Genomic DNA, 10,213 nt, shown 5'->3' on the forward strand with positions numbered 1-10,213 from the left:
TGCCTCAGCCTCCCGAGTACCTGGGATTACAGGCACCCACCATCACGCCCAGCTAACTTTTGTATTTGTATTTTTAGTAGAGACAGGGTTTCACCGTATTGGCCAGACTGGTCTTGAACTATTGACCTCAAGTTATCCACCTACCTTGGCTTCCCAAAGTGCTGGGATTACCCACGTGAGCCACCGCTCCTGGCCCTGAGGTTCTGATTCCTGTTTGATGAACCAGAAGATGATTAGTTAGCAAACCAGGGCTAGCTGGGATGGGCCCATCAGCAATCCTGACCACCTCAGAGGGCATAAGGGCCACTGACCTTCAGAACTCAGCCATTTCCCAGGATATGCTCAGATCCGCAATAAACTGGGAACAAATTCTAATGATTAGGAAGGATTTTAAAATCAATGTTTATTAAAGAGGAGGGCCCTGCATGTTTCTATTTCTCTCTGCAGAGGGCTTTTATGGCCTTTAATGTAGAGTAGATTGAACAATACTTCTCAGAGGAAGCTCTCTGGACTCCATAAGAATTAAGTGGGGAATGACGTTAAAATGCATATTACCAGGCTCTGACCTCAAATATTCTGATTCAGATAGTATGGGCCAAGGATCAAGAATCAGCTTTTTAGGCCAGGCATGGTGGCTCAGGCCTGTAATCTCAGCATTTTGGGAGGCCAAGGCAGGCAGATTGCTTGAGGCTCGGAGTTCGAGACCAGCCTGGGCAAAATGGCAAAACCTAATCTCTACCAAAAATACAAAAATTAGCTGAGTGTGGTGGTGCATGTCTGTAATACCAGCTCCTTGGGAGGCTGAGGCATGAGAATTGCTTGAACTGGGGAGGAGGTGAAGGTTGCAGGGAGTCGAGATTGCATCGCTACACTCCAGCCTGGGCAACACAGCAAGAAGATCTAAAAAAAAAAAAAAAAAAAAAAAATTGGCTGGGCACGGTGGCTCACACCTGTAATCCCAGCACTTTGGGAGGCCAGGGCAGGCAGATCACTTGAGGTCAGGAATTTGAGGCCCGCCTGGCCAACGTGGCAAAACCCCATCTCTACTAAAAATACAAAAATTAGCCAGGCATGGTAGTGCACACCTGTAATCCCAGCTACTGGGGGGCTGAGGCAGGAGACGTGCTTGAACCCAGGGGGCGGAGGCTGCAGTGAGCCAATATTGCACCACTGCACTCCTGCCTTGGTGACAGAGCAAGACTCCATCTCAAAAATAAATAAATAAATAAATAAATATTAAAATAAATAAATAAAAATTTAAAAAAAGAATCAGCTTTTTACAAATAAGTGTTTAAGGTGATTCTCTGTCAGATGTTTTTGGACATTTCTCCAAGAGTGGCCCAGAGACCACTGGTGTGAGATGATCACTTAGAGTCTTGTGAAAAATACAAATTTCCTAGGCATCTTGAATTTTAATAGGGAAAAGGGCGATAGGGAGTGGAGCCCAGGATTCTGCATTTTAAAGAGGCTTCCCAGTTAAAGGTTTACTGGCAAATGTTAAGAACCATCTGCCTAGGGAATAATAAAATGTTCTCTTGGAGAGGAGGGAGGGGATCAGGAAAAATATTATAACTAGATATAATGGATACTAGGCTTAATACCAGGGTGATGAAACAATCTGTGTACCAAACCCCCATGACACATGTAACCAACCTTCACATCCTGCACATGAACCCCTGAACTTAAAATAGAAGTTTAAAAAAATGTTGTCTTGGATGGGCCATGACCTGGAAGATCTGTTTCTGCTAAATCTCATTAAGCTACTTTGGGAGTATTTTCATGAGGAAACACAACCCAAAGACTCAAGGGAGGAATGAAAAAGAGACAGGGCACTGTTTAAGGACAGGAGTTTGGTAATAACCAAGAATGGTATCACATCAGGCTGGGTGCGGTGCCTCACGTCTGTAATCCCAGCACTTTGGGAGGCCAAGGCGGGTGGATCACTTGAGGCCAGGAGTTTGAGACCAACATGGCAAAACCCCGTCTATCCTAAAAATACAAAAAATTAGCCAGGCATGGTAGCGCACGCCTGTAATCCCAGCTGCTCAGGAGGCTGAGGCAGGAGAATTGCTTGACCTGAGGAGCAGAGGTTGCAGTGAGCCGAGATCACGCCACTGCACTCCAGCCTGGGTGACTGTGCCTCAGAAAAAAAAAAAAAAAAAAAAAAAGCAAAAAAAAAAGAAATGGTATAACATCAAATAATTTGTATAAAGTTTCTCCAGTGGGAGGGCCACAACACATTTGCTCCCTACTCATCCTTGCTTTGCCTGCAGAGAGCACAATTTTTCTTACACATAGATGCTCAGTAAGTATCTGTTGAATTGTTTTGAATGTATTCCTCTTTGGAGAACTATACTTTCAACATATATATATACATACACACACACACACACATATATGTTGCTGGTGTTTGGATGAGTATATATGTGTGTTTATGGGCAGGGGCAGAAGAAGTGATGATGAAAGAAAGTGGGTTTGATAAAGGGAGGGAGATAAAATTGAGTGAACTGCTGAGTAGATTTGCATTATACTTAAGGAAAACGTAACTACAAGTTCTATTTTGATTTACTTTCTCTCTTGCCCTGGGATCTTAAGCAAGCAAGCTACTTTCGTTTCTCTATTTCAACAGTGCCTTTTTTTTTTTTTTTTTTTTTGGAATATGCCTTGTGGAATTATTTTTAAAAGTAAGTAATATGAGATTGGAAAGCACCTTTTCCTCTTAGCCAAAGGTGTGCAGATAAGAATTTCCACCATCTGGGCCACTTCAATAAGAGAAGTACACTTACACTCTCTCTCTCACTCTCTCTCTGTTTCTCTTTCTTTCTCTCTCCCCCCACGTTACTCTCTCTCTCCCTCCCTCCTAAAGATCATTTATTTAGTAAATGTTTATTGAGAATTAATTATATGCTAGAAGCTGTGATAACTTCTGGGATAGCAAACAAGACATGACTACTACCCACTATTGTTGTAGAATCTGGAGAATTCAGGTTCTGAATTCTCAGACATCGGAGGATCAAAGAAAAGTCACTAACCAGCCCACCTGGCACAGGTGGGCAAGTTCCAGTGTGAGAAGCCAGGCTTCCAGCCGTCAAGTGGAACCTCTCAGCGGGATCCCTCTTAGTGATCAGGGCTTGTACTTGGGAGGAAGTGCTTGTACTTGGTGTGGAGCAGAGAGCAAGGACATATGGAACTCACTCCCACCTTTACCTGTCTCTCAATATGGTGGGGAGTGGGGACAAGTTGGGATATGCCAATCTCTCTGTGTCCTTCTCCCATAGAATGGCTGCTGGTTCACATCTACCTCCCATGACCCATATCTCATGCAGGCTCCTCTTTTTCTAACTTTAACACAAATTATTCAGGGAAGGGGATTCTGGGAACTATAGTTCCAACTTAGCCAAGCTAACACCATCACATATGAGGAGCTGGGTCAAGAAGTGATGAAAGAGTATTCTCAAGATGCCAACACTTGGCTGAAGGTGTCAAAATCAAAGTAAAGATTCTAAGCAAAAGTGCTTGTTCAGGTCCCAAGCTGTTTGCAACTTCTCAAAAGCTTCTTTGAGCGGTCTCCTGTGTCAGCACTAGAATTTTCCTACATAACATACAGCACACTGGCTGCAGGAAGGTAGAAGTCAGCTGGTAAATAAATATACAGCTGATACCCCAATACAGTGACCACAGGCGCAACAATTAAGGATGATCACTGAGTTTGTATACCTCAGTGTGACACAATAGCTATTAACAATCACTTTAAATTCTAATTTTTTATCAGATTTAGATTTATGAGGTATGGAATACTCCTCTGTTCAAATATTTATTAATGCTTACTATAAGCCTCGTGAAAGTGAAACATCCTACTAAACTCTGTATGAACCAACTACACACCCTTCTATCAGTCCTTGCTTACAACACGTCAAATCCCCTGCCCAACTGTGGCAGATTCTCTGCAAGGCTTACAGTAAATAAAGCCTAGAGATACCCTGAGCCACATGATAAAGTCACAAGCTCTTTGCCCAGAAAGATGATCATAATTCCTTAAATTAAGGTGATTTGGAGCCGGGTGCCTGGGCAACAGAGGAAGACTAAAAAAAAAAAAGAAAAGGTTATTTGGGTTATTTGGTTAAAAACAGCAGAACTTCTAGGGAACTAATTTAAACTGAAAGTGGGATTTATAATAAGGATACTGGCTTATCTCATTGGACACAAGCACAGGAATGCAGCCAGCCCTCAGGCAGAGACTGAAATAAGAAGTAGAAGGAGCACTCCACTGCATTTCATTTCTGCTTCTCTCTGTGCACTTGCCCCTTCTGCCTGCAAGCTGAATTTCTCTGTTCTTCAAAACACAAGATGAAGCTGGGTGTGGGTCCTCACGCCTGTAATCTCAGCACTTTGGGAGGCCGAGGTGGGCAGATCACTTGAGACCAGGAGTTCCCGTCTCTACTAAAAACACAAAATTAGCCGGGTGTGGTGGCTTGCGCCTGTAATCCCAGCTTCTCGGGAGGCTGAGGCAGGAGAATCACTTGAATCCGGGAGGCGGAGGTTGCAGTGAGCTGAGATCGCACCATTACACGCCATCCTGGGCGACAGCGCAAGACTCTGTCTCAAAAAAAATTAAAAATTAAAATGTTCTTAATGGCAGAATATAAAAAGTAACAATCTTTTGCAAAACGGAAAAAGAAGGAAGACCTAGGGAAAGTGCTTAGGTAGAATTGTGTAAATATCATCCCAAGGGACAGGGTGTGAATGACCTCTATTGGTTGTAGCAGATTATTTGTTGGGAGGTCATCGAATGCCATCTAAGAAGTGCGAAGTTGATCCTGGAAGAAACAGGATTTGAGAAGTCAGTGTGCTGTGGCATAACCAGATTTATGCTTAGAAAAAGGGAAACCAGTCCATGGCAAGACGGAGAATGGTTTAGAGGACATAAAAGCTAGGGGCAGGAAGACAAGTTAGAAAGTTTTGCATGAGGCCAGGCACAGTGGCTCATGTCTGTAATCCCAGCACTTTGGGAGGTCACGAGATCAAGACCATCCTGGCCAACATGGTGAAACCCCTTCTGCACTAAAAATACAAAAAAAAAATAGCTGAGCGTGGTGGCTTGCACCTGTAGTCCCAGCTACTCAGGGGGCTGAGGCAGGAGGATTGCTTGAACCTGGAAGGCAGAAGTTGTAGTGGGCCAAGACCACACCACTGCACTCCAGCCTGGCGACAGAGTGAAACTCCATCTCAAAAACAAAAAAAAAAGTAAAAAAGAAAGTTTTGCATGAGATAACCAAGTCAGAATTGAGGGCTGAAACCAAGGAATGGCTTTGAGATGCAGAGGAACAGAACAGCTGTGAGGAAATAGAGGCGGAAGGCTTGGTGACAGGTTGGATGTAAGCATTGTCTGGGATGGAGGAGACTTAGACTGGCTCTTTTTTGAACAGTGGTGAGATCCCAGCCTTTTCATAGGAATTTTCCCTGCTTCTTAGTTTTGTGGAATAAAATCAGATTGGCATAATTCCTCTCATCCTACACCCCCACTCTTGGGAATACCCAACACACAGATCAGACAGATCTCCTACCTCAAATTGTATTACTAGGCTTAATTAACATAAAAGGGCTGCATCTTAGTTTCATGGCTGGTATATGGGACTGGAAATCCCCTGGAACTCTACCAAGTCCCTGGCCTTCTGAGCTCAGATGAAGATTTTGGAAAGCTTGCTGAGGGTTTTTTCTTATTTCTTTGATGAGTTTTGCTGCTGCAGCATGCCTTCCTGGTGTTCCAGGTGAGAATACTGAGTGCTCACAACATGCCAGACATTTACTTATATTCTCTGTCTCTCTGTCTGTCTGTCTCTCTCTCTCTCTTTTCTTTTTTAGAGACAGGGTTTTGCTGTGTGCCCAGGCTGGAGTGCAGTGGCACAATCATGGCTCACTGCAGCCTTAACCTCCTGGGCTCAAGTGATCCTCCCACCTCAGCCTTCCAAGCAGCTGGGACTACAGGCATGCACTATCATGCCTGGCTATTTAGAAAAAAAAATTGTTTTTTTGAGACGGAGTTTTGCTTTTTGTTGCCCAGGCTGGAGTGCAATGGTGTGATCTTGGCTCACCACAACCTCTGCCTCCTGGGTTCAAGTGATTCTCCTGCCTCAGCGTCCCAAGTAGCTGGGATTACGGGCATGTGCCACCACACCCAGATAATTTTTTTTTTTTGTATTTTTAGTAGAGACAAAGTTTCTCCATGTTGGTCAGGCTGGCCTCGAACTCCTGACCACAGGTGATCCACCCACCACAGCCTCCCAAAGTGCTGGGATTACAGGCGTGAGCCACCGCACTCAAGCTTTTTTAACAAACAAACAAACAAACAAAAAAAAAAAACAGAGTCTCACTACATTGCCCAGGCTGGTCTTAAACTCCTGCCCTCAAGTGATCCTCCTGCCTCGGCCTCCCAAAGTGTCAGAATTACAATCATGAGCCACTGTGCCCAGCCCATTGTCTCTTTTTATTCTTATAATATCCCATTTGGAGAAACTGAGACTCAAAAATGTTAAGGAACCTATTGCCCATACATCATTTAGCTAGTAAATCCAAAGCTGGGATCAAACCCTCCCTTAGTCTGGACCCAAAGCTTGGTCCTTGAATCACCACAAGTTCCTGTGTTCTCACTGTAAGCAGCTGCACCTTCTGCCTCCCTGGAATTAATAGGTCTCCTGATAGTCAATGCTTGCCTCCGTATCCATGAGTCAACTGCTCTGCCTGCTCTCGAAATGGTATTTAGAAACCAATATTTGGGTATGGCTTTGCTATTGCTATTGAGATGTCAGTACTCCCAGGTCCTTTCAGGGGATTGAACTAACCAATGCATGTGTGTGTGCATGTATACACACACATATGAGCATATAGATATGTATATGAGTATATACATATAAATGTGTATGAATATGGATATGAAAACATATATGTAAATGTGTGTACACATGTTTACGTTTATATCTATCTTAATCTATTAAAGACCATTAGGTCACTCCAGTACTTCCAATTCTAATCCATCCACAAGGTTCATTCTAGTTTTCGCTTTTCTTTTTTTTTTTTTTTCAAAACCGCATTCAGTTTTTAATTTAATTTTCCACTGGGCAATTTACATATCTCCCTCACACTGTCTTTTAAGTTAGTGTGACAATTTTCCATAATAAACTACTTAAAGGGAAGCTTTGGTCAAAAATGGAATGAAGTCACAATAAAAAAAAAAAGCACTGCTTTTAAAAAACCAACACTTTAACCAATTTTATATTCAAACGAAACCACACGGTATTGGCGTGATATGTGTTCTCAGTGTTTCCTTGGGGCTGGCTTCCTCACCATCATGCCACAGCACAGCTGTGATCTTCCACAGTTTGTTGTGCTGGATGGCGGAAGCTCACTCAGTTTCACATCCAGAGGCCCTGGATGGAAGACTCGAGAGTCTTGAAATTCCAAATTGTCATGGCTCCATCGATGCCAGTAGTGCAAAATTTGCAACAATCTTGCTTGCCCACCTCATAGAGACTTGAGTGATGCTATTTGGGTGCAGCATCTCCAAGGCCGTGTTGCGGTCCTCAGTCATGGCCCTCTTGTCCATGTTGTGAAAGCATTCATGACAGACATGTTGCATTGGATGCCCTGTTTTGGAATGTCCAACTTGGAGATGAAGGTCAGGCAACCTCGGTCATCGTAAAGAGCGTTGGGCAGCAGTCATGGGGAGCAGTCATGGCCAGCAGCCACTACGCTGTTCTCTGAGACAAATGAAACACTCAGGAGCGGCAGGAACTCTGTGTGAGACCTGCACACTTTTTGAGGCATCAGCAACAGACACGGTGCTGTTGTGGCTGACCCAGACCAGGCGGCTCCCACTGGCAGAGAAGCTGACCCCGTGGACCCAGCCACCAGTGCCACTGCCACCTAACTCTGACATCAGCTGCCCAAAGAGTATCTTGCTGCCCCGGTGCATACTGACTGGCTTTTCATCCACTTTTTTTTTTTTTTTTTTGAGACAGAGTCTCCCTCTGTCACCCAGGCTGGAGTGCAGTGGCACGATCTCGGCTCACTACGAACTCTCCCAGGTTCACGCCATTCTCCTGCCTCAGCCTCCCGAGTAGCTGTCATCCACTTCTTTCATGTAGGCAGAAAAGAGTCTGCATTTGAAGTCACATGATCCTGCTGCCAGCAAAACGTTGTTGGGATGGCAATCCAAGCTGAGGACTGTGGAGCGAATTGGCTTTTTAATGTGCTTGCTCACCCACCAGTCATTTTCAGACTCAAAGTAACAAACAGAAATGAATCATGCTCCACTTCCCACAGCAAATTTGTTCTCTAGTGGGGACTACTTCACAAAAGTAGCTGCACAGTTAATTCTCAGGCTCACCAGGGTTGGCTTACAGACACCATCTTTCTGACTCCAGACGTAGGCATTGTGGTCTGCCCCGCAAGTGATGATGCGGTCGCTCTTGGGAGCCCAGTCAATACCTGTGATATGTCTGTTGTGCTCCTTGAGTTCATGAGCTTTCACCCACCGGCTCTCGTTCTTCTTCTTCCTTTGTTTTTTTTTTTTTTTTTTTTGAGACACAGTCTGGCTCTATCGCCCAGGCTGGAGTGCAGTGGCACGATCTCGGCTCATTGCAACCTCCACCTCTTGGGTACCAGCAATTTTCCTGCCTCAGCCTCCCGAGTAGCTGGGATTACAGGTGCCCGCCACCACGCCCAGCTAATTTTTGTATTTTTAGTAGAGATGGGGTTTCACCATGTTGGCCAGGCTGGTCTTGAACTCCTGACCTCGTGATCCACCTGCCGAGGCCTCTCAAAGTGCTGGGATTATAGGCCTGAACCACAGCGCCCGGCTCCGTTCTTCTTATAGATGTGCACTTGGTGATTATTGGAACTGAGGGCAATCTGGGTACGACCCCTGTTCCAGGCATGATAGGTGATTGGCTCTAATAAAAACTGATACAGTGACATTATTCTTAGTGTTTTCAAAGGAGAGAAAGCTGGGGTCGGGGGAGTCCGGACAGGCTTGGAGTGGAGGATTTGCAGACTCTGGGCAGTCAATGCAAACAGGCTCACTGCGGGGACGGATGACTAGTTTTCTCTATTTCTGTACTTTAATCCCTTCTCTGACACTGAGAAACCTGACCCACATTATCTTTGACATACTAATTTACCTGAATATGTTAATCTTCCTGAATATGACCAACCTCCCATCACCTCTTCCATTCCCTCCCCATGCAGACATCCTCCTTACCTCATTGTATTCTGATATGCAATACTAGGCCACCGCAGGCTCGTGGGTGAAAGCCCTCCCATACTATTTGTGCTCTTGTGTTCTCTGAGCTGCCCCCCTGTATAAGCACCCTCCATCACCCACTCCAGTTCTGACTTCCCACACCAGGTTGCTCCCATGTATGGATGACTTCCTCTCCTTTCTTGGGCTCCAGCACCAGTGCTGGGCCATTTCCATGAACAGATATCCTCCTAGCCCCCTTAGGTTCTGACTCTTCACATCAGGCTACTTCCATGTCCACCCAAAACCTGTGAATGTGATTATTCAGAAATAGAGTCACAGCAGATGTAAAGATGAAGTCATATGGCTTTAGGGTGGGCCTTAATTCAATGACTGATGTACTTAAAAGAGGGAAGGCTGGGCACGGTGGTTCACGCCCTGTAATCCCAGCACTTTGGGAGGCTGAGGCAGGCGGATCACTTGAGGTCGGGAGTTCAAGACCAGCCTGATCAACATGGAGAAAGAAACCCCATCTCTACTAAAAATACAAAATTAGCTGGGCATGGTGGCGCATGCCTGTAATCCCAGCTACTCGGGAGGCTGAGGCAGGAGAATCGCTTGAACCCAGGAGACGGAGGTTGTGGTGAGCTGAGATTGTACCATTACACTCCAGCCTGGGCAACAAGACTGAAACTCCGTCTCAAAAGAAAAAAATAAATAAAAAAGAAGAGAGAAATTTGGACTCAGATATACAAGGAAAATGCCATGTGATGATGGAGACAGAGGTTGCAGTGATATGTCTACAAGCTAAGGAACACCAGGGAGTGCCAGCAACCACCAGAAGCTAAGAAGAGGGAATGAACAATTCTCCCCTAGAGGGTTGAGAGACAGCATGGCCTGATGACATTTTGCTTTCAGACTTCTGGCCTCCAGAACTATGAGACAATACATTTCTGTTGCTTTAAGGCACTTGGTTTG

At 45.0% G+C, this 10,213-nt stretch overlaps 1 pseudogene; it reads right to left on the minus strand.

The window, feature by feature from the left end:
* Positions 1–7,409: 7,409 nt before the first annotated feature.
* Positions 7,410–8,933, minus strand: LOC105738221 (annotated as a pseudogene).
* Between the last annotated feature and the right edge of the window lie 1,280 nt (positions 8,934–10,213).

Source organism: Nomascus leucogenys, chromosome 9 (assembly GCF_006542625.1).
Source record: "Nomascus leucogenys isolate Asia chromosome 9, Asia_NLE_v1, whole genome shotgun sequence".
Classification (NCBI taxonomy): Eukaryota; Metazoa; Chordata; class Mammalia; order Primates; family Hylobatidae; genus Nomascus; species Nomascus leucogenys.